This window comes from Penaeus monodon, unplaced genomic scaffold, assembly GCF_015228065.2.
Source record: "Penaeus monodon isolate SGIC_2016 unplaced genomic scaffold, NSTDA_Pmon_1 PmonScaffold_565, whole genome shotgun sequence".
NCBI lineage: Eukaryota > Metazoa > Arthropoda > Malacostraca > Decapoda > Penaeidae > Penaeus > Penaeus monodon.
In genome coordinates this window covers 27,501-35,000 of record NW_023660607.1, presented here as the reverse complement: position 1 = coordinate 35,000, position 7,500 = coordinate 27,501, and the positions used below count along the sequence as shown (strand labels likewise).

The window sequence follows — 7,500 nt, the reverse complement described above, 5'->3', positions numbered from 1 at the left end:
ATATATATATATATATATATATATATATATATATATATTATTGATGAATTATTACCCTTATCGTTAATTCTATCAGTTATAATTATGAGGTTTTCATTTCTGATTGCTGCCTTAATCCAGGTGTCGCATACTTGTTGGTTGTTTGATGACAGTATTTTCAAATGGGGGTTATTGTATATACATTGGTCAGATGTTTTCTAATACAAGTTGGTATTATTCTCATTTCATTTGCAGGTATTCCGATTGCTTCTGTGATGTTTAGTTGAGCACATTTATTGTAATCCATAGCTAACTTTTATTAGGGCCACTTGTTTTTCTTTCCAAATTGAGAATGGAGACCGTCACTGCCAATCAACAAATCACTTACCCTGAACCCAAAGATCTTTCGCAGAATAAGTACGACTTTCAATGACGAAAGCTTACTGATCTAATTTGTCTGATAAACAGCTACAATATTACCAAAAAATTACAGTCCGTTTCTCTTGGCCCACAAGGGGCTAACTCATAGCATGGATATTGCTCTCAAGAGATCGTAGAATTAGTCATCTCTAAAACTTATTCTTTCCAGAAAGACAACTTTTTCACAGCTCTGAATTATATTTTCCCAGCGCCTTGCAGCCTGGGGCTTTCAAAGACCATAAATAAGATTGACTCGTGACTTTTGATAATTTCCTATCTGCTTCCAATTCTGAATTTAGTACAACACACACACACACACACACAAACACACACACACACACACACACACACACACCCACACACACACACACACACACACACACACACACACACACACACACACACACATACACGCATACACACACTTATATATCTGTATATAGGATGTGGATAATTCTATTTCTGTTAGAGGATGTGGATAATTCTATTTCTGTTACCAGTGGACCACGTGGCTGGTTACCACGCGGATCCCAGATAAGAACCAACCGCTCAGCGAGGGCGTAGGTCACATTTTATATCTGACCTCGTTTGACCGGGAGTTTGTGTGAAGCACCCGACGCGGTAGGGTCAGCTCCGCCCTCCCTCTCCGGGCGAGCTGGCTGCGACTCGCATAGCGCGATTACCGCCATAACTAGACATGTCTCATGTGTTCTTATACTGCGTGGTGTCAACTCTCAGAAATAAAGAGTCAAGCGAATACAAGTATAAATACCCCAGCAAGCCTATGTAATTGGGTTCTATACCCGTTATAGCTGGTGGCAGCGAGGGCCGTTGCATCCTTTTGGCATGAAACACGGACACACCACTCCCGAAGAAAAATCCGCTCGACCTCTAGAAGACAAAAAAAAAAACCGTAAGTACACGTTTGGGCCCCTTTCTTTTTTCTTTTCCCTTCCTTCTCCATACGAGTTAAGCCGTTGTTTTTTTGCTGGGTTAAAAGGTGCTAAATGACAGCAAATGGCACGTTCTCACACTATTCCTTCACCTCAATCGCATTTCCGTGTGATCGAGTATGCTATCAATAAACATGAATATCGTTAGTTAGTTAAGTAATTAATTATTTTCTGTCGTTTTAGAGATTTATATTGTTTCATCTGCAACGAATTAACGCGTTCGTGATTTTATCTTATCACGAATACATTTAATTTTTCCTCTCCCTCGCCCCGACCGCCCTTTTTTTCGTTGCGGTCACTTGGATTAGAAAAAGGTTGTTTTCCCGTCTTGACCTGCCCTTTTACTTTCTCTTTTCCCGGTCGGTGGCGACATGGAAGGAAAAAATTGACAGCTTGGTTCCCTGTAATTGGTTTTTTATTTTTTGTTGACACCTTTGGGGAATTAAGCATAGCATTGTTACATTGTTTTTGGTGACTCGTTCTATCGGCGCTAGAGCGAAACATGTAACGCAGTTTCATTAAATTGTATTTTTTGGGAATATAGCGTAGGATTTTCCCCCCATATCATAGTGCACAGGATTGCCCGTATTCCCCCGGGGTTTTTGTAAACGCCTAATAGATCTGCGCTCCAGCGTTCGAAAGTAGGTACAAAAAAACCGAAGTTATTCGTTCGGCGCCTTTTGAGTTGGTATGACCCGCGATTACGTCCGTTAATTAATGTAGGACTAGGGGTTTAAGCTAGAATCATTATTTGCTTATTAATCACACCTTTCTCACCTCTCAAGTCGCTTGCATTTTTTGGGTACACCCCAAGCGTTTGTGTGATTCGTGAAAATTATATATCCTCAGGAATTTTGCGAGCGCCCATGAGATACGCAGAAGAGGGCGGGTTATTTATTTTCCTGGCTTGAGTCGCCTCGTCATATACGGCAATTGGGTATAGGATCCCCCCGTTAATGAGTTTAATGAGGTCTGGCATGCATAGCTAGACATGTCCCTCGGCAGTTCAGATTTTGACCCAGAAAAGATTTGCTTGTAAATAGCTTGCGAATATTTTTTCATGTCACCATTCATTCATGCATACATTCTGTGCATATCATTATTGTTGAATTCAATGGGGTATTGAAAAAATCTTACATAGCTAGCATTGCTGATGTACTTCAGTTTCTTAATAGTGAACGTTAATATTCATGTTTGTGATTCATTCTCCGTGTGAGGTCACTCTCGCCTTCCCTCTCATTCAACTAGCTGTCACCACACACCATACCCCAACACACCTTCACCTCACTCACACACGCAGGACAAAAGACAATGACCATTTTCATTAATATGGTTGGTTACTGTCTTAGTGCCGGCGTAAAGATTTATTATCTATCTCTTTAGCCTGCATTTTGTCTGTCGTGACGAGTGGCTCGTACATGATGTCCCTTTTACATCTATTTCTTCTCTGTGGGACGACTGTGGTTCAAGTAAGTCCTCGCGGATTGCCGATGTCGTTCCCATTATCTACTCTCATATCTATCAGAGTGGTTGGGAGTTCAAGCTAGGTCCCCTGCAGGCCGCTACTGCGTCTCCCTCTTCTATTTTCTTCTTTATCTTAGTGAAAATAAAACACAAAACGAAAAAAAACGAAAATGAATTAAAAAAACCCAACATTAAAAAGCCGCAAATTTTTTTTTAAATAACCGGCTAGTGGTAGATAACAACCCTTCTTCTCTGTTGCCTTTTTTTTCTCTTACTCTGGCCCTTACGTGTATGATCGGTTCCCCGACTATATATTTGCGTCGGACCGACACGGCACCGAAGGGGAACCTGCTACAGTTCCGGTCACCTTAGGATGCCGTGGGAAGGACGTCATCGAAGATCGCCATAGGCCCCGGACTGAGATTTTCGTCAGAAAAGGTGTTAAGCCGTCCCCGTGTAGTGAACGGGCGTTGCCTACCGGAAATCCCCGTAGATCCAGCGAACCAGCACCTTTGCCGCAGGTACCAGTCGCCCCAGGATGCTGTGCATAGGCGACGCCTGGCGGACGCCTGCAGATCCGGTAAGCTCCAGGAGCCCCGAAGCGAGGTAATCAGCCGCCCCGAGATGCCGCCCTGCCCGACGGGCCCCTAGATCCGGATTTAAGATTTCGAGGACGTGTGAACGCGAGAAGGATCTGGACGAGATCTGTGAGGAAAGTGTGGACGAGGACTACGGGAGGTCTAGACGAATCCGAAGTCAAGAGGATCTGTGCGACACTTTCAAGGAGTGTGGACATCAAGGACGAACAGATTTCACCAAGGACCAGGAGGATGAGGACGACAGGGACGAGCAGCCACGAAGATGCACCAGGACGACGCACGAGAACGAGACGACCACCAAGTTAGGTCACCCTTGAAGGCGCCTCGAGGGCGAGGCGCGAGTAGGTAGCCGAGCAATATAGGGTGTGGATAATTTTATTTTTGTTAGAGGATGTGGATAATTCTATTTCTGTTACCATTTGGGCCACGTGGCTGGGTTTCCACGCGGATCCAAAGTCCCAGATAAGAACCACCCGCTCAGCGAGGGGGGAGGTCACATTTTATATCTGACCTCGTTTGACCGGGCGAGCTAGCTGCGACTCGCATAGCGCGATTACCCGCATAACTAGACATGTCTCATGTGTTCATATAATGCGTGGTGTCAACTCTCAAATAAAGAGTCAAGCCGAATACCAGTATCAATACCTCAGCAAGCCAATGTAATTGGGTTCTATACCCGTTATACTGCATACAGACAATGTATACATGTATATACAAACACTGGCGCGAGGCGGCGGGAAAGGCATCGCCTCGGCCCGCTGCTTGCGTTTGGCTTTTAGGAGAGCTAAAGCGAAGCCAAAACCAGAATGCCAGGAATCCGAAACAAGGTCTCGCTTGCTGGGAAACTATTAAATCAATTTCTTGGTGGTGATGGTGATGGTGATAGAGATGGTGATGATGATAATGATAATGACAATAATATTAATTATTGTTAACTAGCACTACCCGTGGAAATTTAAACAAAACAATGAAAAAAAAATGAATGAATGAATCAACAAATAATAAAAAAGGTACTCTCCCTCTTCCAACCCACTCCTACCTTTCGCCTTCCCTCTCCCTATCCCCCTTTCCCTTTCCCTTTCCCGCAATCCGCAGTCCCCCACGGTATATGTTTCAGGCATAAATGCATATTTTACATTTCCGAATTCCAGTCACATGAAATATATTTTCAGGCAAAAACTGGCATGCAACGTCCTAACGGACACCATCACCATATTATCATAATAATCATTAAAAATCAAAAACACTGGTACCGTAATGGACAGTGATAAATTATATTAATTATATGTAAGATAAACCATGATACAAAAAATTATTATCATGCTTATCATTTTTGGGGTAAATGAAAAACCAACAGTATTTAGTGCACCACATTACGTATTGCTCCAGTGATCAGCATCGATATTATCATCTCCCTAACACCTAAATAATGTCTGCATCGGACCTACACGACTGATTTAGATCTACAAGAATAAAGACTTCAATCAGCAGCGAATTGTTTCGGCTGGCTCATGTAACTGCCTGTGCATGCTTTGGCCAGGCGACAGTGCTTTTAATATTAGTACACACACACACGCGCGCCACACACACACACACACCACACACACACACACACACACACACACACCCCAAACACACACAACACAACACACACAACACACACCACACCACATATATATATAAATAAATACACAAAACAAAACACCCACACCACACACACACACACACACACACACACACCACACACACACACACGCACACACACACACACACACACCACAACCACACACACACACACACACACATATTTATATATATATATATTATATATATATTTTATATATTATATATGTATATATAAAATATAGTGTATATATAATATAAAATATATATATATTATATATATATATATATATATATATATTTATATATAATATAACCACAGCCCTGCCTCGTCATCCCTCGCAAGCCACCAAACAGCGCTTCACTGAAACTATTCTCCCGGTCATCGAGCGCTTGTGAACGAGTGGCCGATCAGTGAACGCTGCAAGAATATTTTTTGAATAATCACATTTTTTGAAGATTCGAGTATCGATCTTGCGCCGCAACGGGCAAATAGTAGCAAGCTTTGGGATAAACAAGTTTTCATTTGCAAGAGAAAATGAATATGCATTGGTAATGGTGATGCTGCGTTTTTTTTTTTTTTTTTTTTTTTTTTTTTTGATAATGATATCAGCAACATCTTCAAACTTCACTTTCATTTTCATTTCAACTTGCAGCTCCTACGCAAATAGTTGCTGTGAGGTGTAGGTCATGGGTTTAACAGCAAAACTGGGGCCTCTCTCCCTCCCACCCCCCTTATCATGCCTCCCTCTTTCTATCCCCATCACCTGTGCACTAGAACACTTGTTGAATCACGCCTGATCTGCCAGATCTACCTCTCGGGAAAAACTTTCTGCTTTACTTTACAAGTTTGTCGATTCAAATAGACGCTTTTGATAAAACAGGCGAGGGTCTGTCAAGGCATGGATCAAGTGAGCCCTTCTTCGATGCCGCTCGCTGACCACCGTGTCTCGCGCCAAACGTGACAAGGACATGATCCTCACACCCGCTGGCACGGGGAACGCCATGTCAGTGCGCATTTTCCAAAGGTGGCGTGCGGGACCTCGTTAGGACTGGCCGCTTATCGCATGCTTATCATCTTACTTGAAATAGAACATATCTTTAACTGTCGGATAATTTATCAAGATCCATCGTTCATTTTCTAATTATTGAATATGCGTCATCTACTGATAGTATTAGAGTTCATTACTAAAAGTTTTTTCACATACGTAGCTCAATTAAAATATATGTAACATTATATTTGAAAAAAAGAAAACAGAAAAATATAAAAATTTCCCAGTGAGAGACGTAGAAAAGAAAAGTATATTTTGTTCTAACACAGTACTGTTTTATCATTCTTTTTCATTAAATAATTCGATAATTTTTGTCATTTTTTATTAATGATGATAAGGGTGATTGTCGTCAATACAATGTTCTTAGAATCTGTTATGCTTTGCAGCACCAATATGGATATCACTGATAACTTATTCTTTATCGCTTTGTTGTTTTGTTCGCCTCAAGTGAAACCCCGTTTCTCTCTGTTGCAGACTGGCAGATGACACAGCCGGGTGCCTGGCTTGAAGCTCTGGAGATTCCCCGCGGCCGCTGGCTTCACGGACGCTGAGCGCCGACTGACATGGCTGTGGGAAAAGAATCCATGCTGGCGGGCTCATCTCGCCAGGCGCAAAAGATTTCGACATCACACAAGAAACAATACATTTTTTAAAAGAAATGACTGTCTTCAACAATACCTAGTTTAGCACCAAGGATACTGGAGAATAAGCGAATTTCAACATATTATGCTTCACTTTCCTCAAAGTGCGTCGTCGAAGAGGTCTAACGGGCATAATTTCTGAGATAATTTAATTCCCAAAGGAAGAATGTTATGACATGGGATTAGCACTTCGTGAGAGCAAAGTTGCAGTCAAAAAAATTTAAAGGCAAAAACCCGCCCTCCTCCCAAAAAAGGGAATAAAGGGTTTTCATTAGACTGACTATGCTGACGTGGTTGGAGGGGAACTGCGACTCCCCTCGCGGCCAGGAATCCAACGCCCACTCCCCAAACAAACCCTGCCTCCATGGTTCCCCCCGCGGTTCTGCACTTGAATGAGAACCTCCCGCGGCGAGCTAATCCGTGCTGTTGGGAGGCCACGCCTTCAAGAGAGTGCGGGCGGAGGAGCGAAAGCGAAGGGCATACAACCGGTCCCGGGTCCAGATTCGGACGAAACCTTCGTTAGGTACACAAAGGCGTATGGAGTCGCTAGAATCCAAAACCCAAAAGCCACCTCAGCCATTTCACTTTTACCCATTTACTCCTGCAGCCAACCAGTGTCATTGCAACAATCAAAGCTCTGATAAGAAGGTCCCCTTAGTCAAACCGAATTGCTCAATAACCCAAACCCCTATGATTCTCACTCATCAAGTACATAACCATTACAGCTATGGAAACTCACCGATTATCAATGAATGTTCCTTAGAGGGCT

At 42.8% G+C, this 7,500-nt stretch overlaps 1 pseudogene; it reads left to right on the top strand.

Moving 5' to 3' along the window:
- The first annotated feature begins 7,013 nt into the window (after positions 1–7,013).
- LOC119571253 overlaps positions 7,014–7,500 on the top strand; it is a 1,893-nt pseudogene continuing 1,406 nt past the window's right edge.